At 43.3% G+C, this 27,924-nt stretch overlaps 2 pseudogenes across 2 annotated transcripts in view; both read left to right on the top strand.

Annotated features, from left to right (window-relative positions):
- Window positions 1-27,924, top strand: part of LOC309869456 (cationic amino acid transporter 3 pseudogene) — a 180,784-nt pseudogene that overhangs the window by 119,136 nt on the left and 33,724 nt on the right. The window contains exon 3 of the transcript XR_014316492.1: window positions 9,347-9,540. The product of XR_014316492.1 is annotated as a cationic amino acid transporter 3 pseudogene (transcript). The remainder of the gene's footprint in view (window positions 1-9,346; window positions 9,541-27,924) is intronic.
- LOC309870242 (cationic amino acid transporter 3 pseudogene) lies at window positions 151-21,536 on the top strand (annotated as a pseudogene). The gene is made up of 2 exons: window positions 151-986; window positions 20,596-21,536. The product of its transcript is annotated as a cationic amino acid transporter 3 pseudogene (transcript).

Raw genomic sequence — 27,924 nt, 5'->3', positions numbered from 1 at the left:
TAAAGCAGCAGCTCTGAAGCCTGAGCAACAGAACTCAACAGCCTCAACTCAACTCAGCTTAACTCAGCCTCATCGAACCTGATCTTAGACTCTCCACTCCTGGGATTTCTACAGCTCTTTGACCCTAGAGTCCTTTTCATTCCAGCTAGAATGCCATGTCAGGCACTTCACAGAATTGGTCCAAAGCTGGTACGCAGACGAATGCTGGAGGAAGATGTGAATGAGATGGTGCCTGCTAGAAGACGGACCACTCTGGATTTAGTGGCCCTGGGTGTGGGCTGCACAGTGGGAGTAGGTGTGTTTGTCCTGGCTGGGGAGGTGGCTAGAGATGTAGCAGGGCCATCCATTGTGGTCTGCTTGTTGGGATCCAGCTTGTCTTCTAGGTTGGCTGGGCTGTGCTTTGCAGAGTTTGGTGTCCAGGTTCCCTATGCTGGCTCTTCATATCTCTACACCTGTATCACTATGGATTAAATCTGGGCTTTCATCACTGGCTGGAACCTCATTGACTTCTTTGTTGCTCATACAGCCACTGTGGCTCAGGCTTGGACCTTAGCTTTTGACAATCTGCTTGGGAACCAGATCTCTCAGACCCTGCATGAGAGCATTTCACCAAATGTTTCCCAGCACCTGGGAGAAATTCCAGGCTTCATTGTTTGGGCCTTATGTTGTTGATAATGGAATTGCTGACTCTGAGGAATAGGTAGATTTTCCCGGTTTCCAACGTGGTCACATTGGTGAAACTTTTGGCTCTCAGTTTTGGCATCATCTCAGGCTTCATTAAGGGAGACCTGTACAAATGATAGCTTACAGAAGAGGACTATGTAAAGGCTGGATTCAATGACACCTCTAACTTGGGCCTCTAGGCTCTGGAGGATTTGTGCCTTTTGGGTTCAGGGGGATTCTCTGTGGAGTAGCTATCTGTTTCTATGCATTTATTTGTTTTAGCATTATTATTACAAGAGTGGAAGAAGCCCAGAATCCTGAGCCCTGCATTGGGCTCTCTGCTCAGCAGGGAACCTGCTTCCTCTTCTCTTTCTGCCTGCCTCTCTGCCTACTTGTGACCTCTGTCTGTCAAATAAATGAATAAAATCTTAAAAAAAAAAAAAGACTACCATCTGGAAAACTACTTTGACAAACAGCATTTCTCTCCATTCAGAACTAAATCTAGAAGTGCCTCTAGACCTGTACTAAGCTATTACAATTACACAAAGCTGCCTTTGTGTGGCTATGCCTGAATTCTAGTGACTATCCTGTCTCTTCCATCAGAATGGAGTCTTACTCCAAGCAAGGAGTAAGTTCTTTCCTTCCTCTTGACACAATATTAAGAACAGTGTTGTTCATTCAAAGAGCAACAGGAAAAATGCAGACCTGGAACAGGAAAATACCCGACATGACCTCCATTGGTCCTGCTCCATGTCTTTCCATGGAATATGGGAAGGGGCCAGAAGTAGTGAAATTGATGAAAGGCCCAACCTGCTCTCTCTGGCTCCAGGGATTTCCTGAACATGAGACTGGCTCCAGTGTGGGCATAATAAGCATCTTTTTTGATGCAATCAATGGCTGGAACAGAAAGGCCAGTGTTTTTCTGTTGCATTTATATATGGGGCCTGCCCTGTGATAGAAGGCTAGGAAGCTACTTTTTTACTCACAGCATTTCTTATTTTCCCCACATGGGGTAGGTAACTCTGGGGAAGCCTGGTGGAGGCAGAACCTCTCATATATTTACACATTCCTTTGGATGTTTCTTTGTAGGACTGGTACAAAAACCTTGTGAGAGCATCTAAGATATCTTGGTAAAAAGGAATGCATACCCCAAATGTGGAGGAAAATGGACTGACATAGGGGGAATTAATAACTGGATAGGAGTTAAGGCATCATTCCTTTGGAAGAAAAAGTATGAGTAGAAATGGAGAAAGAGGTATTAGTCTAGGGACACTTCCTGGAAGAAGACACTTATGGATAAATTTGGGAAATAAAAAAGAGAAAGGTGAGCTGTAAGAGAAATAGGACAGTCATTTTAGGCACATGGACCTTTAAGAGTCATGAAAGAATGAGACTCTTTTTCCACATTTCAAGGGAATATGAGCCAGGTTTATATTGTTGTGTATTGTGTCATGAAGCAACATTCCTGAATCAGGAGGGAATGAGCTAATTCTCATTGCCATCTGGAGGATAGATAGCAGAAGGATGTGGACAGATAGACTCTTCCTGTAAGACAGTTGTAGCACCCACTATATCATTTAGATCCTTGCTCTAGTAGCATGGGTGTCACTTGGGAGCTTGTAGAAATGCAAAGTCTTAGACCCCAAATCAGACCTATAGAATCAGAATCTGCATTTTAGCAGGTTTCCAAGTAATTTGTATGTTCTTTCAGGTTTGAGAAGCATTGGCCTGAGGTGATCAGTGATAGGTGTCTGGTCTCAGAGGTGCACTATGAAATGTCTGCAAACTTTGGAACTAGGAATACAAGAGGATGAGCCTAGGCTGGGGGAGTTGAGTTTGGGGGAAGAGGGAGAAGTATGGGCATTGGCTTCCTCTTGCCTCCAGGCTTTCCACATGGATAACTATGGCAGGCTTTGACACTCTGCTCACTTTGGGACAATTCCTTTTGTGCCCTCCCAGGAAACTACTTGGTCTTCAGGGGTCCCCTGGCACAAGAATTGCATCTGTAGGGACTACTGCCCATTCTCATACCTCTTCTTCATATGATGGCCTTAAAGGAATGGGGGAGGTAATCTTAGTCATGTCCTGACTTATGGTCTTACTGTCCCTTAATCAAATGAGTGATAATGTGATGACACTAATCCAGGAGGCTCTGGAGGTTGGGGGGATTGAAATAGGCATTCTTAAGTATCTGTCCTGGAAATTAGGAATCTTTCATCTTTTCAAAACTATATGAAGATGCCAGAAGACTGCATGTGTGGTTATACCCTGATAGGGCCCCAAATTTATGCTTTTTTAAGAGATCCTTTGATGATTTTCAATCGGTTAATAACAAACTATTTGAGACTTGTAATTCCAGAGACGAGCTGATAGGCAATGGAACAATGTTACCAGGTGGGAATTTGGGAGTTTTCTTACACTTTTGAGGGTTGATGTACCTCATCCCAAATCAGAATGAGTGATGAATACAGGCCAATATTGAAGGAAAACAGGCTGAGTTGAACATAAGGAAAAATATTCTGAGATTAGCAAGGTGATGGGGGATATGGCTGTCTCACTTGGATGTGAGAGATAAAAAGCTTCCAGAACAAACAAAAACTGAAAGAATTTGCAAACACCAAACCAGCTCTACAGGAAATATTGAAAGGGTTCCTCTAAGCAAAGAGAGACACTAAAAGTAGTAGACCAGAAAGTAACAGAGACAATATACAGTAACAGTCATCTTACAGGCAATGCAATGACACTAAATTCATGCCCAATCAGAGGACACAGGGTATCAGAATAGATAAAAAACAAAACCCATCAATATGCTGCCTACAAGAAACTCATTTTAGACGTGAAGACACCTCCAGATTTAAAGTGACAGGGTCTAAAACAATGTACCATGCTAATGGACATCAGAAGAAAGCTGGGGTGGCAATTCTTAGATCAATTAGATTTTAAGCCAAAGACTATAATAGGAGATGAGGAAGGGCACTATATCATACTCAAAGGGTCTGTCCAACAAGAAGATCTAACCATTTTAAATATCTATGCCCCTAATGTGCGAGCATCCAACTATATAAACCAGTTAATAACAAATTCAAAGAAACACATTGACAATAATACAATAATAGTAGGGGACCTTAACACTCCCCTCACTGAAATGGACAGATCATCCAAGCAAAAGATCAACAAGGAAATAAAGGCCTTAAATGAAACACTGGACCAGATGGACATCACATATATATTTAGAACATTCCATCCCAAAGCAACAGAACACACATTCTTCTCTAGTGCACATGGAACGTTCTCCAGAATAGATCACATCCTGGGTCACAAGTCAGGTCTCAACTGATATCAAATGATTGGGATCATTCCCTGCATATTTTCAGACCACAATGCTCTGAAGCTAGAACTCAGTCATAAGGGGAAATTTGGAAAGAACACAAATACATGGAGACTGAACAGCATCCTTTTAAAGAATGAATGGGCCAACCAGGAAATTAAAGAAGAATTGAAAAAATTCATGTAAACAAATGATAATGAAAACACAGTGGTTCAAAATCTGTAAGACAGAGCAAAGGCAGTCCTGAGAGGAAAATATATAGAGATCTAAGCCTTTCTCAAGAATCAAGAAAGGTCTCAGGTACACAACATAACCCTACACCTAAAGGAGCTGGAGAAAGAACAACAAAGAAAGCCTAAACCCAGCAGGAGGAGAGAAATAATAAAGATCAGAGCAGAAATCAATGAAATAGAAACCAAAAAAACAATAGAACAAATCAATGAAACTAGGAGCTGGTTCTTTGAAAGAATTAATAAGATTAATAATCCCTGGTCAGACTTATCAAAAAGAAAAGAAAAAGGACCCAAATAAATAAATTCATGAATGAAAGAGAAGAGATCACAACCAACACCAAAAATTACAAACAATTATAAGAACATACTATGAGCAACTCTACGCCAACAAATTTGACAATCTGGAAGAAAAGGATGCATTCCTAGAGACCTATAAACTACCAAAACTGAACCAGGAAGAAATAGGAAACCTGAACAGACCCATAACCAGTAAGGAGATTGAAACAATCATCAAAAATCTCCAAACAAACAAAAGCCCAGGGCCAGACGGCTTCCCAGGGGAATTCTACCAAACACTTTTTTTTTTTTTGGAAATATTTTATTTATTTATTTGACAAAGATCACAAGTAGGTGGAGAGGCAGGAAGCAGGCTCCCTGCTGAGCAGAGAGCCCGATGTGGGGCTCGATCCCAGGACTCTGAGATCATGACCTGAGCCGAAATAAGAGGCTTTAACCCACTGAGCCATCCAGGCACCCCACCTACCAAACATTTAAAGAAGAATTAATTCCTATTCTCCAGAAACTGTTCCAAATATTAGAAATGGAAGGAAAACTTCCAAACTCATTTTATGACACCAGCATCACCTTGATCCCAAACCAGACAAGGATCCCATCAAAAAGAGAATTATAGACCAAAATTCTTGATGAACATAGATGCAAAAATTCTCACCAAAACACTAGCCAATAAGATCCAACAGTACACTAAAAGGATTATTCACCATGACCAAGTGGAATTTATTCCCACTTGCAAGTTTGGTTCAACACCCATAAATCAGTCAATGTGATACAATACATTAATAAAAGAAATATCAAGAACCATATGATACTCTCAGTAGATGCTGATAAGCATTTGACAAAGTACAGCATCCCTTCCTGATCAAAACTCTTCAAAGTGTAGGGATAGAAGGCACATACCTCAATATCATCAAAGCCATCTATGAAAAACCCACAGCAAATATCATTCTCAATGGAGAAAAACTGCGAGCTTTCCCCCTAAGGTCAGGAACATGGCAGGGATGTCCATTATCACCACTGCTATTCAACATAGTACTAGAAGTTCTATCCTCAGCAATCAGACAACAAAAAGAAATTAAAGGCATCCAAATTGGCAAAGAAGTCAAACTATCATTCTTTGCATATGACATGATACTATATGTGGAAAACCCAAAAGACTTTACTCCAAAACTGCTACAACTTGTACAGGAAATCATTAAAGTGTCAGGATATAAAATCAATGCACAGAAATCAGTTGTATTTCTTTACACCAACAACAGGACAGAAGAAAGAGAAATTAAGGAGTCAGCTCCATTTACAATTGCACCCCAAACCATAAGATACTTAGGCATAAACCTAACCAAAGAGGCACAGAATCTATACTCAGAAAACTATAAAGTTCTCATGAAAGAAATTGGGGATGACACAAAGAAATGGAAAAATGTTCCATGCTCATGAATTGGAAGAACAAATATTGTGAAAATGTCTATGCTACCTAAAGCAATGTACACATTTAATGCAATCCCTATCAAAATCCCTTCCATTTTTTTCAAAGAAATGGAACAAATAATCCTAAAATTTATATGAAACCAGAAAAGACCTAGAAGAGCCAAAGGAATATTGAAAAAGAAAGCCAAAGTTGGTGGTATTCTCATCGAGCACTATCACAAAGCTGTCATCATCAAGACAGTATGGTACTGGCACAAAAACAGACATATATATCAATGGAATAGAATAGAGAGCCCAGAGATAGAACCTCAACTCTATGGTCAACTAATCTTCAAGAAAGCAGGAAAGAATGCCCAATGGAAAAAAGCCTCTTCAACAAATGGTTTTGGGAAAATTGGACAGCCACATGCAGAAAAAGGAAATTGGACCATTTCCTTACACCACACACAAAAATAGACTCAAAATGAATGAAGAACCTCAATGTGAGAAAGGAATCCATCAAAATCCTTGAGGAGAACACAGACAGCAACCTCTTCAACCTCAGCCACAGTAACTTCTTCCTAGGAACATTGCTAAAGGCTAGTGAAGGAAGGGTTAAAGATGAACTATTGGGACTTACAGTTAACAAAACCAAAAGACAACTGACCGAATGGGAGAAGATATTTGCAAATGACATATCAGATAAAGGTCTAGTATCCAAAATCTATAAAGACCTTTGCAAACTCAACACCCAAAGAACAAATAATCCAATCAAGAAATGGGCAGAAGACATGAACAGACATTTCTGTAAAGAAGACATCCAGATGGCCAACAGACACATGAAAAAGTGCTCCACATCACTCGGCATCAGGGAAATACAAATCAAGACCACAGTGAGATTTCACCTCACACCAGTCAGAATGGCTAAAATTAACAAGTCAGGAAATGACAGATGCTGGTGAGGATGAGGAGAAAGGGGAACCCTCCTACACTGTTGGTGGGAATGAAAGCTGGTGCAACCACTCTGGAAAACAGCATGGAGCTTCCTCAAAAATTTGAAAATAGAGCTACCCTATGACCCAGCAATTGCACTACTGGGTATTTAACCTAAAGATACAAAGGTATTGATCTGAAGGGGCACGTACACCTGACTGTTTATAGCAGCAATATCCACAATAGCCAAACTATGGAAAGAACCTAGATGTCCATCAACAGATGAATGGATAAAGAAGATGTGATATATATATATATATATATATATATATATATATATATATATATATATATATACAATGGAATACTATGCAGCCATCAAAAGAAATGAAATCTTGCCACTTGTAATAATGTGGATGGAAATAGAGGGTATTATGCTTAGCGGAATAAGTCAATTGGAGAAAGGCAACTATCATATGATCTCCCTCATATGAGGAAGTGGAGATGCAACATGGGGGGTTAAGGGGGTAGGAAAAGAATAAATGAAACAAGATGGGATCAGGAGGGAGAAAACCATAAGAGACTCTCTTTTTTTTTTTTTTTCATAAGAGTCTCTTAATGTCACAAAACAAACTGAGGGTGTCCAGGGGGAGGGTGATGGGGTTATGGACATTGGGGAGGGTATGTGATATGGTGAGTGCTGTGAAGTGTGTAAACCTGGCAATTCACAGACCTATATCCCTGAGGCTAATAATTCATTGTATGTTTATAAAAAAATAAAAAATAAATTAAAAATTGTAATCAAGTCTCAGGTTTAGGAGAATAAGCTGCATGTTAGGGCTCAAATAAAAGTTTTAGGTTTTCGTGTTCTTCCTGTCTCCATGTATATATATTATCTCATTGATGAGACTGAAAACCTCCAAGGGAATAGAAAAATCCCTTTAATGTATTATTTCTTTATATCTCCAATGCCTACAGAGTGATGATGAAAATAATAGTTACTATTTACTGAATACTCTGCCCTATGCTTTGTTCCAAGCACTTTACAGGATCATCTATTTAATACAAAAGTTGTAGGGGTTGAATATTGTTATATTCACTTTACAAAAGTTGACTAAGGAGGGAAAAAATGAAACCAGATAGGTTGGGAGGAAGACAAACCATAAGAAACTCTTAATCTCACAAAACAAACTGAGGGTTTCTGGGGGATGAGGGGAGTAGGGATAGGGTGGCTGGCTTATAGACATTGGGGAGGGTATGTGCTATGGTGAGTGCTGTGAAATGTGTAACCCTGATAATTCACAGACCTATACCCCTGGGGGCAAATAACACATTATATGTTAATTTTTTAAAAATGCTGTAACTAAGGCTCAGAGAGGTGAAAAATGCAATGAAGTAATTTGTGCAATTGAGTACTGAAGCTAAGACTTGTACCAGCTTTGAGCAAAGTTCATGCTGGTAACCTCTCCTTAAGCTGTACTCTGCACAGAGCAGCCACTCAGTGAGGGATAGGTGATCACTGAAACATGAAGGCATAGAAGTAATAGAAAGATAATGGTTAATGACAGATAGCGAATAATGAATAAACAATTTCTATTTCTTTGTGCCCTATGGTCAGAGTCAGTTAGTGACACACACAAGCTTGTACTCAGACATTCTCTCAACTTCTCTCTGCTCCACCCTGCCATTAGGAGCTTGGAAAGGGGAAAGGCTGGGCATATTATATTGATTAAAGCATCTCATCGAAAGATGTGTGTGTGCTAGGTATATGGACATATGTCATTGAATTTGAGTGGAAATAAGCACCAAGGAATGGGATATATTTCCTCTATAAATATGACTGTGGTTGTTAGGTATGATGTGTGTGCCTCTCTCTCTGTGTGTGTGTGTGTGTGTGTGTGTGTGTGTGTGTGCCTCTGTTTGTGTGTGCATACACAAATCCTGAAGGAGTTCAACAAGCTGTACTGAACTTAGCTACCTGCCTTCCTTGGCCCTGATTTGTGTGTTTGTACCAAATCCTGATATAAACTTTTCATCTACTTTCAAGGGAACATCCATGAGTTTTCTTTCTGGGAAATTCATGGCTAAGATGTTGGGATGCTTTGGAGCCCCTATAAATCTGTTATAGCCAGGAGAGGTAACAGAGAAAGAGCACAGCAACCAGAGGAAATTGCCTCATGACTTTTCTTTCTAGCCTAATACTCAGACATCCTTGTATGTATACCACCCATGTAACCACCTCCCCTCTCCTAGAACTCCTTCATGGAAGGTACTAAAAGAAGCTATTTTACTTATATATTTTCTTCCAAAGGGGACTTTTATTTGAGCCATCCCAGAAAATGGAGAATTAAAATTTATATTAACTCAGGAATGTAGAGTTGAGATTGTGAGAATTAGGGGACTTGTGAAATGAACTTCATAGAAAACAAGGAGCTTTGACAGAAGTAAGGATGTACGAGGAGTTGAATGTCTCTGTTTCCTTATTTAGAGCACCTGAAGCAAAGCTCCGGAAACAGGACTCAGGACAACCTGCACGTGGTTTGAAGGCAGACACAGCCCAGGAACCCCTTCTTCTACCTTCTAATGCCAGCACTTGGGAGACTGTTTTATGAGGGATTTTTATGACAAACTTTGCATCTGACCTTTAATGGCATCTCTTGTCCAGTGAAGGAGGAAATACAGGTATTTATTGACATATAGTGTCTAAAGATCAAGGAAAATTGACTATAGAGATGGAAGGAGGAGGGCTTTCTCTTTTTCCTTCAGGTACGCAAATTGTCCAACTTAAGTGGTGTGGTATATTCTTTGTGCTTTTCTTAGTAATGAGATTAAGAAATCCGCTTATTGTCAATAAGGAACTTAGGGGAGGGAGAGAAGAGATGAGAGACCTATAGATGGAGGCATAATGGCTACCCTGCTCCATTTGAACAGTACAGACCTTTAATAAGATCAGCTGCAAGAGAAGGAGGGAAAAAGTGGACCGACCCTGTGACTCAGGTCCTGACCCTATTGCCCTATAGAAAGCTTCTGGCTTCTGCATTTATACCTTGAATTTCACTGGTCCTTGTATTTCACTCTTATGATGATCACAAGGTCAGCATCAAATAATGCCCTAAGTCAAGAAATCTTTCACAGTAACTATGTCTTTTCCTTGGAATTCCATACTCCCAATCTCTGACTACTGAAATCCTACACAATCATCACAGTCCAGGTTTAAATTTACTTCTTGCATACACCTTCCTGGATAACTCACATCAGAAGCAACTTATTTCCTTCAACCATCTTTACTCCTCTGTGTCAATCTACCATAGTTATCTCTCCACACACTGTTTTCTGTTGTAGTTACCCTGTATCTTCCTTGTCCCTTACTCAACTCTTAGCTTTTGGAGTGGGGAGACTGTGCCCTGTATATTTTTACATTCTCTCCACTGGGCCCAACACAGAACCCAAGAATTGTTAAATACATTTCATGCAAAGTATACAGTTGCAGGGAGAGAGGCCATGTGCAGAGATGTAGAAGTAAGTGCATTATGAATGTTGATTAAGGATATTATTGTTAGTATAGGTCAGGTCATGATACTTTCAGGTATAGATCATATTATTAGGAAATTTTTACCCAACCAATAGATTGGTTTCTTCTTTGGTCCTACTTTCATCCTCCCTGTTACCTTGAGAAGAGGGTAAGTCAGGGCTCTCCCCTTTTCTCAGGACGGACCCTGCCCCCTCTCCTCCAGCTGAGGATTTGGGAGCAAAGCAGAGTTAAGAGCTTTGATCTTGCTACAGACTTGGAGACAGAAGAAGACAGCGGTGTCTGAAATAATGGCCCAGGATGTGAGGAGATGGAGACAGAAGTACACAATGAGAGAGGCAAATCGCTGTCACAGAGACTTCCTCTCACCTCCCACCTCAGTCTCAGTGAATTCTGGGCTCTGTTCTCTTTGGGTCAGGGTTTTTGGGCTTCAGGGAGGGGGGAGATATCCCCTGAGTGACTTTAGAGGCCCCCACCCTCTGACCCCAGTCATCCCTGGATCCCTGCTCCACGGCTGAAGACAGCCCAGGCTCTGAGGGGCAAGCAGTCCGCCAGTATCCCAGCAGCCTCAGCTAAGCAGTTCATACCAAGGTCTTCCTTTGACCACTTTCCCACCGGCCTCCTTCGGAACAAGTTGGTAGTATTAGTTTCTGTCTCTTGCACATCAGGGGTCACATTAGAAAAGGCTTGGGAGTGGGTAAGAAGAATCTGACACTGGTACCTGGAGCTTTTACACGCGTTCACCCTTTCCCAACACTGCTTCCTCCTGGGACATATTTTTTAGTCAGTAGTTCAAGCCTGATGGTTCCCCTTTTCAGGAAGATTTTGACCTTGGTAGAGTTGGGGATATTGTTCTATACATTTTACTCCATCTCCTCATGGTTCTTCAGTCTTTTGATGCTCCCCTGGCAATGGGTCCCTCCCTCCCTCCAGGGGAGCCCAGTACCAGCGCCCAGGGCCCAGGCCTTGCTCTGCAGGGAGCGCCGTTCTCTGCTGCCATCTTGTGGCCGCAGAGCGCTTAGCAAGCCTCTGCTGAGTAGCTTCCCTTCATATCCTCGCCCCCTGGTGGAAATTGCGTGTACCACAAGAAGCATTCTGTGGTCCTCCAACTTCATCTTTCCCTCCAAATGCCCTGCTTTCTGGAGGCACTCAGGACCTCCTTAAGGCTGGGAAAGTCTTCCTGAGATTTCATCCCCTTTACCATTGTCTGAGGTTTTAGTTCTGCTTTTGGGGATGTGCAGTGTAGACAAACGGTTGAGGTAAAGATATTGAGCAGAGAGAGCAATTTCTCTTCCTCTTGGTCTCCATCTACGATCTCAGCTCCCAGGGTTGGGGAGTTTTCAAAGAAAGCGGCAGGGGTATGATATCCTGGAGAGAATGGGTCTAGAGCAGACCGGGATTATGAGTCTAGGCTTCTGTGAATTTGCACCTGAGCTCAGCCCATTAGCCTCAGAGGAGACAGATTGGCTGGAGCCAGGCAGGAGGAGGCAGGGATGGTGGAGGGAGATGGCCTATGAGACAAATGCTGGCAGGACTCCTTATCTCCCTCTCTGGAGTCCCCTGTTTCAGGATCTCTGTTACATACAGTGCAGCTCTGAGCATACTCACCAGAGGCATATTTTTGTCCTTTAGGGTAGATCTAATTTTAGAAAATTATCAAGGTTTCTCTGAGGCTGGTGAAAAAGGTGAGGGCCCAGATGGGAAAGGGCCCTGGCCAGGGGAGCTCCCTGAAAGCTGGGTAGAGGAAGCTGATGGCAGGACAGAGAGACACAGTGCTCTGGGCACTCCCTCAGCAAATGTGTGTGAGCTGAGTTGCTCAAGGGCAACTGGACCAGACGCCATGACTTGAATGATGAGAAACTGATTATGACTACAGGAGGAAAGACGGAGAAAGATACAGGATTCTGGAAGGTTTTTGAGGAACAAGAATATTGATACTCATTTAGCAATGAGCAGGAACATGGAGAGAAGGGGATCAGAGAAGTTAGATCTCTCAGAAAGTGCATGACTTTGAGGGAGGGAGTGTGAACCCTGCAGGCAGATGAGGAGGGAATGTATAGGTGTGTGTGTGTGTGTGTGTGTGTGTGTGTCTTTGTGTCTGTGTGCTCCTTGTTCTAGCATTGACCAGCCATAGCTCAAAGGATATCCTTTCCAAAATGTATCCTAAATTGTTTTTGCTATAATTAAGCCCATCCTTCTAATGGTGGCATCTGGAGTCCTGACATATAGTGTCTAGTGTTTCATAAAAGATGTGTGTCCACAGGGGACAAGGAGAGTAACTTGTAGAACTTGAAGAAGAAATGCAGTTATCAACTCCTGGATTTAATTACATGAAAGCCCTGGAAATTCAGAACTTTATTATACTTCTCTATACCCGTGGGAATGGGGCATGAACCTGGATGGTTTTGTCCCAGTTCTTCTCTTCAGAACTTCTCTGGAAGGTTCCCTCTCCCCCTCCCTCCTGCTGCTACGGAGACTCCTTGGGCTCTAGGTGTCACCAGACATCTGGCCTCTGGGACCTTCAAATATTGCTGCAGGGAAGAGGTGGGCGAACAATACCTTGTAGATTGCTTGAGTTAATGTTCTTAGGGTCTCCCCTGCCCTGAGAGGAGCTGGGGGAGCTGGTCTTTGCAGAATATCAAGAATGCCTGGGGGAAGAGGCAAAGTCCAGCTTCACATGCTAAGCCTTAGGTCTTTGCACTTGGCTGATTTCTCCATCACTGGTCCCTTAAAACCTAGACTTAAGCATGTACACTGATCACTATTCTTTGCCTCAATTTATCCTCTTTTGGGCTTCATATGTGCATTTGTGGGGGCCCTTGAGTGAGGAGCTGCTTGTAGTCATGGATGACTACCAAATTAATGGGCAGCCACTAGTATGTTGTTTTGATCATACTGTGTGTGGTCCTTCAGCTCTCCATGCAGACCCAGTCCCAGACCTCCACTCTCCTCCCTCTCCTCCATGGGATCACTAACCAGACTGTCCCAGCACCTTCTCCAGAGCTTGTCAGCCTCCCTTGCCTGCCTGCCTCAGTTTCTCTTTTTCCTTAGCCCCCACTACCCTGGGAATGTCAGGCTGCATGAACCCTGAGAAATGAGGGCTGAGCTCAGGACTCTTAGCATGGCAGCACTGTTGGGGGAGGAGAGGTGAGGTCCATACCCATGCAGGGCGTCAGGGACCCCAGGTGGTCACCGGGAGGCGGCCCCACTTCTCAGCTTTCTGGGCCCTTCCAGCAGCAGCAGCAGCTCCTGAGAGGGACCCAGACTCAGCAGGAGCCTGGTGAGAGGGAAGAGGCACCTGGAGTAACAATGCAGCCCTCCCCCTGCATGGCTCCCCGCTCCTGCTGCACTCCTGCTTCCTTCTCTCTCTCTGTCTGCTCTTCCCCTCCTCCCTGCAGCCCTGTCTGCTTCCTTCCAGCTTGGCCTCCTTCACCTTCACCCCATCAGCACATCTGTCTGTCTGGGCCTGTTTGTCTGTCTGTCGGACTGCAGATATTCTGTGGTCTGAGATGTCCCAGGACTGGGTCTGCCCTCAGCTCTCCCTTCGGGCTGTCCCTCTCCCTGCATCCCTCCCCCAGAGTCTGAGGGTCTCTCTTCCCATCACAAGTGTCTGAGTCTCACCCTGTGAACCTGTCAGTGTCTCCCCCGCATCTCCTCCTGTCTGTGTCCTGTGCTGCCTCCCCCACCCCTGCTCCCTCTCTGCTCTCCCTCCCAGCTCTCTTCCCTGCTTCTTTTATCTTTTTCTCTCAGCTCCTTTCCGTGTCTCTGCCTCACACCCCTGCCTCTCCTCCTTTTCCCTTCTCCCCTCCTCAAGATGCAGACACTTCCTGTGACATCACCTGGGTGAGCTCCACCTGCCAGTTTCCCGCATTCTGTCCCCCTCCCCCAGGGGAGACTTCTGGCCCCACCTCTGCATCCTCTGCATTCCCCCAGTCCTGGGCCAGTTGTCTTCCTTACCTATTGATTGTCTGGAGAACCTGGCATTTTCCCCAGCCTCACACCCTCTATACAGCAGGCAGTGAGTAGCACAGGGAGAAAGGGAAAGAGATTGCTCTGGGGACCAGTTGCATGGATAGACAGACCCTCCCCTGTATCTGCCCTTCTTGCCCTCAAGCAGGTGCCCATCTGGGGAAATCCCAGTTGAGGCGGGGAGACAGCCCAGGACTGTTGGAACAGACAAAAATCAAACACCCAGATGCCCCTCCCCTTCTGTTCTGTCCTGAAAGCCATCCTTCCAGTCCTGCCTGCCCCCTTTGCCTCTGGGAATTCTGGCTCTGTAGTCTTGGCTGGGCCACTCTTCCCCTGCCCCGCACAGCACCTGGAACACAGGAGGTGCTCAGTTGGTGCCCTTGGCCCATGCCTCCTGCAGATGTGTTAGGGCAGGGTCAGTGTGATTTATGGTTTCTCCTCAGCTGGAGGTTCTTCCTGTGATCAGGAGCAATTCTTTCTGCTCCAAGTTCTGTGTCTCTTCCTATAGCTAGTACAGACTCTGACCCTTTAGGGACCTGCCATTACCATCTCTCTATTCCTTTCATCTCCACCTCAGGCTTTAAAGCACACAGTTGAGGGTTTACAGGCATGTCAGCAGCATCAAGTGGAGACAGTGGTGGTGCCGCTTTACCTTGAGACCCACGGATTCTTGGGCGCCTCACCTGTGCATTCAGCCCTGGGTCTCTGAGTAGGCCCCACCTTCTGCATTTCTGAGAAGTCTTGCCTCTGCTTGAAGATTAAGCCACCTTGAGTGCAGTATATTACTGAGGGTGTGTATTCAGAGAAGGTGCATGAAAGAAGGAGCCGTGGTATCTGACCACTCACGACTACTAGTCTAAAATGGAGACATAGTATAGTGATGGATGGGACCACTAGATGGATTTCTAGATTCTATGCTTACAAGGAAAGGAAGGTTTAGAGGAAAAAACAAAGCTGTTAAATAAAGATTCTTGGAAAAAGTGGGTATGGATCAGTGCTCATTTTAGACAAAGACCGTCATATATCATGGTTTTAGTTTAGAAAATAAGATGGACAGGCAGATGGATTTTCTTCTACTGCTTTCTCCTGAGGACTTTTTTATTTATTTATTATTTTTTTTTAAGAGAGAGAGAGTGCACAGGGAACTGGGGGAAAGGACAGAGGCTACAGGAGAGAGAAAGAGAGAAGATCTTAAGCAGTCTCTATGCCCAGGGTAGGCCTTGACACAGCGCTCCATCTCATGACCCTGAGAACATGACCTGAGCCAAAACCAAGAGTTAGATGCTTTATCAACTGAGCCACCCAGGGGCCCATCTCCTGAGGACTGTTCTTAGGTATTCTGTGTGGATGGGATTCAGAGTTGAATAAAGGAAAGTAGAGAATTGTACAAGGAAGTAGAAAATAAATTAATTTTCACTGTTGATATCAAATTGTCACATCAGTTCTAATCCTTTAACCGCACTCTTCCTGGCTTTCCCAGCTCTCTTTCTGATTCCTGTTTATAAATTCTCACTCTGATTCTTCCTGGTAGCCCATCTAGTTTCCGAAGACCTCTAGAATCAGAAGCTCAGGTATTTCTGATTTGTCAGGTTGATTTTCTTGTTTGGGTGTAATAGAAATGTTAAGAATTTTCAAAACTAGAATCTGACTGAAACTAAACCTGTCAGTGTGTTAAATCATGAATGAGGAAGGTTGCACTTATCTCTGTGTTCTCTGAAGTTATCCCAAGGAACTAAGAAGAGGAACCTGTTCACAACCATCCCAGAATGATACTGGATAATATGCAGTTTATACAGCCTCTAGAGAAGCTCTGGCTGTCTTCTTGCTTACCAAAATAATGGCATCATTTTACTAGTGTCGTGTGTGCATCATTTTAATAGTGTAGTTGCTGGGGCTCCATAGATACTGTGGGAAGGAAACAAAATAGTTTTGGTCTCCATCTATGTGGATTTTGGTCTCCATTTGCCTGGTCGGATTTGGTCTACATACATTTGGTCTGGTTTGCATTAGTCTGCATCAGGATGACTTGGAATTCAGCCTCTGCCAGACTGGGATGGAATTGGAGAAGTGTAGCACTGGAGTTGGTAGGGTAGATAGGTGAGTTGGAGGAGGTGTCTATGCTTCCTCTTGGTCTAATGAGCAGTTTGGCAGGGGAATGGGGGCTGCCATGCCTTCAAGTTCAAGTCTTGGTTGCACCTAGTGATATTGACTTTCAGATTTAGGGTTTCTATCCTCATTGAGAAACTATGAAGCAGGTTCTACCTTGAGGAGGTTTTATTTTAGAAAGAGAGACCAAGGCTTCTTCCAAGTAACATGCAAACAGTAGAAAGTAAGATCACAAGTGGTAGTATGCCTGGTAAGTGATCCATTTGTTGATATACTCAGAAGACTCCTGAGAGAGAAGTTGGGGTATTTATTTTCCTTAGTATGAGTTGAATTTAGTTATTTCAGCTTTCTTTCCAACTTTTCAGGGAAACTGAGATTCCCTTCTCTTTCCCCAGGAGAGAAGTCACACACATTTTACTACTGCAGTGGTTTATCTCTACTGGCCTTTTCCGCACAGACCAAGACTGCGAATTATTGATAGTAATTATTATTAATATTTCATATTCATATCTACATCTGTATCAATCAATACCTGTAGCATATATTTACCTCGATCTTTCTCCCTGGGAAAGATGTATTTATTAGTTCAAGGTGTGGTGGAGTTTGTGTTCTTGGTGGTGGCAGGGAAGGAAGGCCTAAAAGAGGCTCTATTCATTGGCTCATAGCCCAGCCTGAAGCTATCGCTTGAACTAATGTTTTCCTGGGAAAGAGTTATACACAGTGTCAAAATAGGATAATTATACCCTTTCCATGAAATCTTCGCAGGCTGACTTGTTAGCCTTGCAAATACTGGAAAATGTGGCCCTAACTACTCTTCTCTTCCATCCACTAGGAAGACACCTGGGAATTTGACATGCACTTGCCTTGACTGTTCATTTCTGATTGAGGAATACCCTTCTTGGCTCATGGTCAATGCAGGATAAAAAGATTCCTTGAGTTAAAATTTGACCTCCCCCCCCCCTTATCTGTCTCATGTGGCTGTTGGTAAATCATTACACTGGGACTGGTTTGTGGCAAATAAGGAATTAAGATGGATTTGTAGATAGAAGGTCTGGCCCATAACCCAGGGATTCCCTTTGAACATCTATAGAGAAGATGTCTCAATTTTGACTTAATCTTTCCGTGTTGAAAAACTTCTGACAACACTTCTTCAAATTCTCTCAAAACCAAAGCCTGAGTAGGGAGGAGAGTGGGGGCTTCATGACTTTGTTCTCTGATCTCCACTACTCATTCCAGGGCATTGCTGTGAAATGTTCATCCAAATCCTTGCTCCTGTTGAGGAGGGGGCTGTTTGAATAGTAGGAGGGGAGGAGATGGGAGAGGGAACCACATGTGGTGTTCCTTCATTAAGAAAACACATTCAGTCTATGGTTTGAGTGAGTTAAAAATAACTCCTTGTGAAAAATTATTAGGGAGTTAAAAGTGAGGGTTTTAATACAAGTTCACAGTGTCAAACAGGGTCTCCAGGCCCCTATCAGCTGACATCCCAGATGGTTCAGGGTGTGTATGGAGCACAGTGTGGCCAGTGAGGAGACTGTCTGCAGAAGTGTGTTAACCTTCTCTCCTGGGACCCAGAGAGGGAGGAGACAGGAGGAACTGTTTAGGTCATCAGCCACTGTGTTAGGTGACTTATTTCTTTTCTTCCTACCCATCACACTCTCATAGCTATGGATATAAAAACTGTTGTTAATTTTTATCTGGATACTTTGGGCGAAGTTTATTAAATGTGAGAATTTATAAACCTTTCCTTTCTCCTCTCCCTTCTCAGCCCTGGATCCTGAGTTGGCTGCTGCCCCCATTTCTCCAATCTTTCCTTCCTAGACAGTCTTGTCCTCTCCTTTTTTCTCCCTCTTCTTTGTTCATAGCACCCCTTTTGGCCCAGTGAGTAAAGGGAAGGAGTAGACAGTACATACCTTGCCAACAGTACAGCTGAATAGATCATGCAAAATGAAGAGAAAGTGGGCTAAACTGCCATCTGACCTTAGGTGAATTTAGGGCTAAGGGTTGTAAGACTAGGGATCAATATTTGTATTTTAAACTCAGGTAATATTTAAAAAATGATTGTACTACTGCAAAGTGGCCTTCTGGTCCATGAATTTATGTGTCATAAATCACACTCCAGCACCAAGCAAACATCCCACATGAGAACTGTAACACAATACATTCACGTCCTGTTGGGTTTTACAGCTACATTAATACATGACTTAGAGGAACTCAAATAGGATTATGTCATATGGTATGCAAAAAAGGGAGAATGTTGGGAGGTACTTAGCCCTTTTTCTGGGAGGAAAGCAGGGTTGATTTTTGTAGGGTGTCGCTTGATGTCAATTTCTGTGATATTTGTGATGCCACAGGTGACGTGAGACATCTGAATTTTGGTCGGTGGGTTAAACACCATTTTTCGCTAAACATTTCTTATTTATTTAGGCCTTATGGAGAGATAGCATATACCAGATAAAATATGTTGCAGTAGATTTGAAGCCTGAGCAAGGGAAATCAGTGGCCCTAACCCAGCTTGGCTTAACTTAGCCTCACTGAACACAATCTGAGCCTCTGGGCAACCTGGGCTTGTTACAGCTCCTCTGATCCTGGAATTCTCTTCAATTCCAGCTAGAATGCTGTGCCAGGCACTTCGTAGATTTGTTCAAAAGATGGTATACGGACATACACTGGAGCAGCTGGTACCTGAGACTGCCCCCAACAGAAGCCTGAGCACTCTGGCTTTAGTGGCCCTGGGTGTGGCCCTCACAGTGGGTGTGGGTGTGTATATCCTGGCTGGTGAGGTGGCCGGCAATCAAGCAGGAACATCCATTGTGATCTGTTTTTTGGTGGCCGGCCCATCTTCTGTGTTGTACTGCAACATATTTTATCTGGTATATGCATACTATGCAGAGTTTAGTGCCCGGATTCCCCATCCTGGCTCGGCATATCTCTACGCCTATGTCACACTGGGTGAAATCTGGACTTTCATCACTGGCTGGAACCTCATCCTCTCCCTTGATGACCCGAGCCTGGACCTTGGCTTTCACCAGTCTGCTTGGGAACCGGATCTCTCAGACCCTGCATGAGAGCGTCTTAGTGCACGTTCCTGAAGTCCTTGCAGATTATCTAGGTTTCCTTAGGGGAGAGCTGTTGCGGCCGGTGCGACAAGAGGGAACAGGGTTGAAGGATAGGAGAACGAAGAAAGGGAATGTGGGGAACAGGAGGGACACAGGCGAACGTGTCAAGCAAGTGCCAAAGTTTATTTTGCAGAGCTCTGATTTATACCACACAGTAAGAGAATCGCCTTCTGTACATCTAGTTTCTATTTTGGCCTGACAGTAGCTGGCCATGCAGAGATATCAGACAGCCTTGACCTTCGTGGTTTGGACACTTAGGCATAACTCAATATTCTCAAAACACAGGAGCCTTATTAGCTTAGTCTTGAGACAGCAGCTGCAATGGCAACAAGCCAAACCTTACAATGTTCTCATAACAATCACCAGGGAAACACGGTGGCACTCCAGCTCGCCACCTGTGAAGGTCCTCGGTTGAAGAGGTTCCCAAGAACTGTTGCTCTATTGGGTTAACCCCTTCTAGGCACGAGGCTAGGTGTTGTTGCTCATGGAGTTGCAGGCTCTGCGCAATGGTCAGCTTTTCATGGTTACCAAAGTGGTCACATTGGTGAAATTTTGGTTCTCAGTTTTGTCATCATCTTTGGCTTCACTAAGTGGGACCTGCACAACTGGAAGCTCACAGAAGAGGAGTTCATACACACTGGACTCAAGGACACCTCTGGCTTGGACCCTTTGGGCTCAGGAGGATTGTTGCCTTTGGCTTTGAGGGGACTTTCCAGGGTGCAGCTACCTGTTTCTATGCACTTACTGGTTCCCACAATATTCTTTTTTTTTTTTTTTAAAAGATTTTATTTTTATTTATTTGACAGACAGAGATTACAAGTAGACAGAGAAGCAGTTGGGGCGGGGGTGGGGGGGGTAAGCAGGCTCCTTGCTGAGCAGAGAGCCCTATGCGGGGCTTGATCCCAAGACCCTGGGATCATGACCTGAGCTGAAGGCAGAGGCTTTAACCCACTGAGCCACCCAGGTGCCCCCCACACTATTCTTACCAAAGTTGAGGAAGCCCAGAATCCCAAGCATTCCATCCCATGGGCATTGTGGTTTTACTGTTCATCTGTGTTTTGATGTATTTTGGTGTCTCTGCAGCACTGACACTCATGGTTCCTTACTACCAGCTTCAACCTGGGAGCATCTTGTCTGAGGCATTTCTCCACATTGGTTGGGCCCCTGTCTATTATATTGTAGCTTTTGGATTTGTCTTTAGTTTTTCTGCCAGCCTTTTGGACTTTATGCTCCCCATAGGTCAGTTGATACATGTGATGGCAAAGGATGTCTCCTGTTCCCTGTCCTTGCCAGGATCCAAACTGGCACTTATGGTTCCATTGTGGCCTCTGTGATCTTGGGCATTATTGCACCAATCATGGCGTTCTTCTTTGGACTCACCGATCTTGTGAACTTCAGGTCGATTGGGTCCCTCTTAGTTTAGTCCCAGGTGGCTCTTTTTGTTCTCATCCTCAGGTATCAGCCTGAGATGAAGAATGCGGGGAATGAAGTGCAGGTGCAGGGAGAAACTGTACCTGCAGCAGAGTAGCTGGCTCTAAGGAGACTAGGTTTTCCAGTCAGCCCCACCCCTACTCTACTCTCTGGCCGCGTTGTCTATGTTTGCTCCTTATTGCTTGCTTTGCTGCGGACTCTTCTTTGCCTGGTGCTGGCACAGTGGCCACGTCTGCTTTTTGCAGACTCTGTGGATCACAATGGTTGTGCTGTTCCTCGTGCTCTTCACTGGGATCACTGGGGTCATCTGGAAATAGCCACAGAGTTGCACTGCCTTTCCCTTGAAGGTCCCTGCTCTTCTTCTCCTCCCACTCCTGAGCACCATGTGAATATTTGCCTTATGATGCAGATGACAGCTATCACCTGGGCTATTTTGGTGTCTGGAAGCTGATTGGTTTGCTATCTACTTTGGCTATAGGATCCAACATATCCTACAGGACTTTAGAATGACCAACTCCTCTTAAGTTAGGGACAAAACCAGTACACATTTGGTTTGACATAATCATACCTGAATGCAGCCTGTTCTCCCTACACAATAATTTGGAGTACTCCTGAGCATGTGGAAACTAGGCCTCCATGGGGTGTTGGTAGGGGAACATTTTATTGTGGAGTGAATGATATATCTTTGCTCTTTCTCCCTTTTTTTTTTTTTTAACTTGTCTACTTTCAGTTGTGTCTTCAAAAAGAATTACTATTAAAAGAAACTAGAAACAGTGTGTTTGTTTTCTTTAGGTAAATACCCAGTAGAGGAATTGCTTGATCATATGGTAATTCTATTTTTAATTTCTTAGGAACATGCACACTATTTTCCACAGTGGCTGTACCAATTTACATTGCTACACAACAGCACATGAGGTTGCTTTTTCCTCCATACTCATCAACACTTGTTATTTCTTGTCTTTTTTAAAATTTTAGCCCTCTGACAAGTGTAAAGTGATACATCTTTGTAGTTTTAATTTGCATTTCCCTGATGAGTAGTGATGCTGAGCATCTTTTCATGTGTCTGTTGGTCTTTGCTCATTTTTAAATGAATATTTTTGGTGTTGAGTTATATAAGCTCATTTTATATATTTTGGATATTAACCCCTTATTGGATATATTATTTGCAAATACTTTCTCTCATTGAGTAGGTTGATTGTTGTTTTATTGATGATTTCTTTGCTGTGCAAAAGATTCTTATTTATACTAACTCAAAAACATATGTACCCTTATATTTATTGTAGCATTATATACAATAACCAGGGTATGGAAGCAACACAAGTGCCTGTCAACAGAGAAATGGATTAAAGATTTATCACTCACACACACACACACACAGACAGAGTGGAATATTGAAAAAAATGATCTTGCCATTTATAACAACATGGGTGGACCTAAAGGGTGTAATGATAAGTGAAATAAGTCAGTCAGAGAAAGACAAACATGATATGATTTCACTGATATGTAGAACTTAAGTAATAAGACAAACAAAGAGACAAAAAAGAAAACAGACACTTAAATACAAAGAACAGCCTGGTGGTTGTCAAAGGGAAATGTTTGGGGGATGGGTGAAATAGATAAAGGAAATTAAGAGTACATACCTTGATGAGCCCTGAGATGTGTGGAATTGTTACATCATTATATACTTCACCTGAGAGTAATATAACAACACTATGTGTTAATTGTACTTCAATAAGAAGATAAAGGGAACTAGAGAGAGAGAGAGAGAAAAAAAAAAAAAAAAGAAATATGGCCCCTGCCCTTAAGGAGCTTGTATTCTAATACAAGGGGCAAAGCATAGCTGTAACACCAAGTAGAAAGTTATCAATAGTAATGTAAAAATAAAGTGTCTTGGGAATTCAGAGTAGAGAATGATCATTTGCAGCTGGGACAGAGATGAGGATTGACTGGTGAAATCAGGAGACTTTATAAAGGTGTGGCATTGGAGTTAGTTGGCTCTCCCCATGGATGGATTGGGTTTTGCCACAGATGGGCAAGAGGAAAGACTGTAGGCAGAAAGAAAATCATTACAAAAATCACAAGAAAACCAAAACAGTGTTCAGAGCACACTGAGCTGGCTGTGTAGTTTGAGCCTCGGCAGTGTAAGGGGACAGCAGAGCATGCATACGTGGACTGGAGCCAGAGCTTTCCTCTGAGCACAAAGCACTTTGCTTTGAACCCACTGCCCCTGCTGAAAACCCTGGGGCTGGTTCTTCTATTTGGCCATATCTGCATTCTTGGACTTTAAAGTTTCTGTACCTTTTTCTGCTTTGGTCCACCTGCTCAGAAAGTGCACAGCTAAGAGCCAAGTGTCCTGGTTTCTGGTCTTGTTTTCCCCCACTAACTAGCAATGTGACCTGAGCAAGCCATTCAGTTTCTTCCATGCTCTACTTATTTATCTTATTCTTTATTTATTAACTTTATTTTAAATTTAAGTTTTAAATTTATTTATTTATTTATTAGCTTATTTATTAACAGGAGCAGTAACAAATGATCATTTCTAAAGTTGTGTTTACTTACAAAGTTCTAGGATTTCCTCTGGTTCTTCCGTGAGTCTCTCAACTACGTCTCTCTACTGCATGTGATCTGAATCTACATCGTGCCCACTTTCACTACAACTTATTGCTGGAGCTGTAGAGGCACAATAAATAACACCCCTTTTCCCCTCCAATGTTTGGAACTTATTGATTGTCAATTGATGATTAAACCATCAGCTGTAACCTAATTGGATTGCTAATACTGCATCACTAAATAAGACAGTCTTGGGCATCATCACAAGTAGGGCTAAGCATACCCTGCCTCCCACTACAAGAGAGAGCCTGCTTTTATTAGATTTTCTTAGGTATGAACAAGTTGGAAAGCATGTGTCCTCTGGCGGGTTGGTTCTGGATGAAAGAAGGAAACCAACGGAAGAAGCCGAGCTGGATGTGGTCAGTACTGTCTCTCTGACTGACTAATGAAAGACACAGAGAGAGAGAGAACTGGTGGAAGTCCAGGAATAGTGCTCAGTGGTGCTTAAACTTCAGTGGATGTCACCTCTCCTGGAGGATATCTGAAAACACATATTGTTGGGTCCTGACCCAAGTGTTTGGAATTCAGGAGGTCTGGGTGGGGCTCAGAACTTGTACATCTAACAAGTTCCCCGGTGATGCTGATACTGCTGCTCCAGGGGCCACTTTGTAAACCAAAGCTCCAGCTGAAGGCCCTCTACCTGTAAAGATGAAGGGAGGGAAACACAGTTGCTTTTTTTTTTTTTTTAAAGATTTTATTTATTTATTTGACAGAGAGAGATTACAAGTAGGCAGAGAGGCAGGCAGAGAGAGAGAGGAGGAAGCAGGCTCCCTGCTGAGCAGAGAGCCCGATGCGGGACTCGATCCCAGGACCCTGAGATCATGACCTGAGCCGAAGGCAGTGGCTTAACCCACTGAGCCACCCAGGCGTCCCCACAGTTGCTTTTTGTACACACACCTTCACATATTTATTTTTTAATAAAACATTTAGATTAAAGTACCATCATTAATCCTTTTTACAGTGAGGAAATCATACTGAAAAATTTCACGATGGATATTTATATCAAATCACCACAATGTATATTGTGTATGTCTTGCAATTTATATGTTATACTTCAATAAAGCTGAAATAAAAAATAAAATACCAGTTATCTTTGAGTCTTTATTTTGTTCCCTGATTGTAGATCATAGGTTAGGAGTATGTCTTGCTCACATTGGCAGAGCATCCAGCTGCGGGCCAGGCACATAATGAGCATTTAATAAAGTCATGTTCAATTGAATTGAGGCTTACACATTTCTTTGGTACAGAACATTCTCCTTCCTTTCAGGTTAGCACTGTGCCAGTTCTTTAAAACTACCTTCTGAAACTTCCTTGACAAAAAGCATTTCTCTCCATCCAGAACTATATCTAGAGCTACATCTATGTCTGTACCCAGAACTGTATCCTGGCACTGCTAATTTTGCCTTTGCGTGGCTGAGTTCTGGTGACTGTTCTGCCTGTTCCATCAGGGTGGAATCTTGCTCAGGGCAAGGGATAGCTTCTCCCATTCCTGAACAGTGAAGAACAGGTTTGTTCCATCAAAGAGCAACAGGGATAGAGCAGCCCTGGGTTAGGAGAATGCCTGACACGATCACCCTTGGTCCAGGTCCATCTATTCCCAGGGCTTATGGGAGGGGACAGAAGGGGGCCCAACCATCTCTGTCTGGCTCCAGGAAATCCCAGAAGATGAGACTGGTTCCAGGGTGGGCAAAACAGGCATCTTTCTTGCTGCAGTCTATGACTGGAATAGAAGGACCAGTGTTTTCTTGTTGCATTTATGTATGGGGCCCACTCTGGGATGGAGAGTAAGAAGCTCCTTTCTTACTTGCAGAATTTCTCATGTTCCCAACAAGGACTAGGTGACTCCAAGGAAGCCTGCTAGAAACCAAATTATCCATATACTTCCCCAATCCTTTAGGTGCTTTTTAAAGGGCCCAATGCAAAAACATTGTGATAGCATCTAAGATTATTTAGGGAGAGAGAAGTCACACCCCAGAGGGGGGGAAACACTGAAATAGGAGGAATTAGTAATTGAACAGGGACTGAGGAATCATTAGTCTGGAAGGGAAGACATGAGTAGGAACTGAGAGAGGTATTGGTCAAGACAGACTTCTTGGAGGAGGATGCCTATGGAGCAGTTTGGGAAATAAAAGAGAGACATGTGAGTTGGAAAAGAGAAGGGTCAGTAGTGTTGGGCTCTATGGACCTTTAGGATCATGAAAGAAGGAGACTCTTGTGAGGAATGTATTTTTTCCCATTTGAGGGGAATTTATGAACCAGGTTTATAATGTGCATTGTGCCATAAATGAGATTCCTGAATCAGGAAGGGATGAGATATGACTCTCACAGCTATCTGGAAGGCAGATGGACAGAAGGATGTGGACAGAGAGACTCTTCCTGGGAGACAGTTGTAGCACCTGCTACTGTCATGGAGATCTTTGCTCTTCAAAGTATGACCCATGGATCAGCGGCATAGATGTCACCGGGGAGCCTGTAGAAATGCAGATCTTTAGGTCCCAACCCAGACCTACTGAAACAGAATATGCCTTTTTAACAGTCTCCCAAGTAATTTGTACGCTGTTTCAGGCTTGAAATTGAACATGAGGAAGAATTTTCTGAGATTAGAGGGTGACTGGGGGAGAGGGGAGGGTGCAGGCTCTCTGGCTGTGTGTGGAAAGCTTCAGATGGACTCCTGCCCAGAAATGGGGAAATGCACAAAATGAACTCTCAAAATCTTTTTATTCCAAGAATTCTATGTCAACTCCTAAATTGAAAGGCTGGGGTAGATGTGTGGTATGTGAGGTGGTTAGACGTGGAGATAATAGTGACAGAAGAAGGAAAAATCTTATTAGAGAATTGAAATATGGCAAAATTTTAAAACAGGGCTTTGATTTAGGAAAAGAAGTTGTATGTTAAAGGACTCAAATGAGAATTCTAAGTTTCCATGTCCTTCCACTCTCCATATATTTATTTTGTCTCATTGATGAGATTGAAAAACCTCCTAAGCAAACAAAACATTGCCTTTATGTATTACTTCTTTCTATGTTCAATGTCCACAAAATGATGATGATAGTAATAGCTACCATTTGCTGCATGCTACACCCTGTACTTTGTTCCAAAAATATTATATAATCACCTATGTAATACAAAGTTGCACAAGGTGAGTATTTTTAGGCTCGTTTTATGCTCATTGAAACTAAGCTCAGAAAGGTTAAGCTATTTGTGCCAATGGAGTAGTGAAGCTAGGATTTGTACCAAGATTGAGCAAAGCTCAGGCTGCTAAGCCCTGAGCTACACTCTATGTGGATTATTGGCTCAGTGAGGAATAGATGATCACTGAAGCTCGATGGCGTAAATGTAACTGAAGGGTAGTGGATAATTCCAAATAGTGAGTAAGGAAAAAACAAAAACTATGCGTTTTGTGGTGTGTAGTCAGAGACACACTTAGTGACACATGCAGCTCATACTCAGACACTCGTTTTTCACCTTCACTGGACCCCACCCGGCAGTCAGGAGTGTGGAAAGGGGGAGAAGCTGGTATATATATTCATGACACACCTCACTGCAAATCATGTGTGTGCCAATATATAGACATGTGTGTCTAAATTTGAGTGGAAATATACACTAAGGAGTGGGGTATGTTTATCTCAGTAGGTCAATAAACACAAGTATATTTCTTAGACTTTTTGTGTATGGTGTGTACTATGTGTACACAAATCCAAAAGGAGTTCAACCAGCTATAAGGAACTAGCTGTCTTCCACACCTGACCTGGTTAGTGATATTTATTTTTCATTACCTCTCAAAGGAACCTCAAAGAGTTTTCTTTCTAGGAAGTTTATGGCTAAGATGCTGGACTGCTGTGGAACCCACACATGTGCTACAGTCAGAAGAGGATTGCAAAGAAAGAGAAACAGCAGCCATGGGCAAAGAGAACCAGAGACAGGAGGGGAAAGAGAGGAGCCTCCAGAGAGCAGAGCAAAAGATCCAAGACAGACACAGAGACACCCAGAGGCCAGAGATAGTTTGAGACAGACATAGTCTCAGAGACATGGAATGGCCCAGGCTCAGGGGGTGGGAAAGCCAAGGATTCACACAGCCAGAGACAGATTCATGGACGCAGAGCCACAGCCAGAGAAGTGTTCACAGGGAGGGAGACAGGGACAGAGAAGGGAAAGGAAGAGGTGGGGGCAGCTGGGGAGGCAGGGAGCAGGGGCAGGTAGAGGCGGCAGAGGTGGGTACAGGCTCTCTGAGTCAAGGGTTCTGCTGGCCTCTCAGGACCTGGGACTCTGGTGGGAGGAGAGGCATGTGTATATGTGTGTGCG

Source organism: Mustela nivalis (genome assembly GCF_964662115.1).
Source record: "Mustela nivalis genome assembly, chromosome: 7".
In the NCBI taxonomy this organism is placed as follows: domain Eukaryota; kingdom Metazoa; phylum Chordata; class Mammalia; order Carnivora; family Mustelidae; genus Mustela; species Mustela nivalis.
Note: the sequence above shows the minus strand (reverse complement) of the source record. Positions and strands in the feature narration are given on the sequence as shown.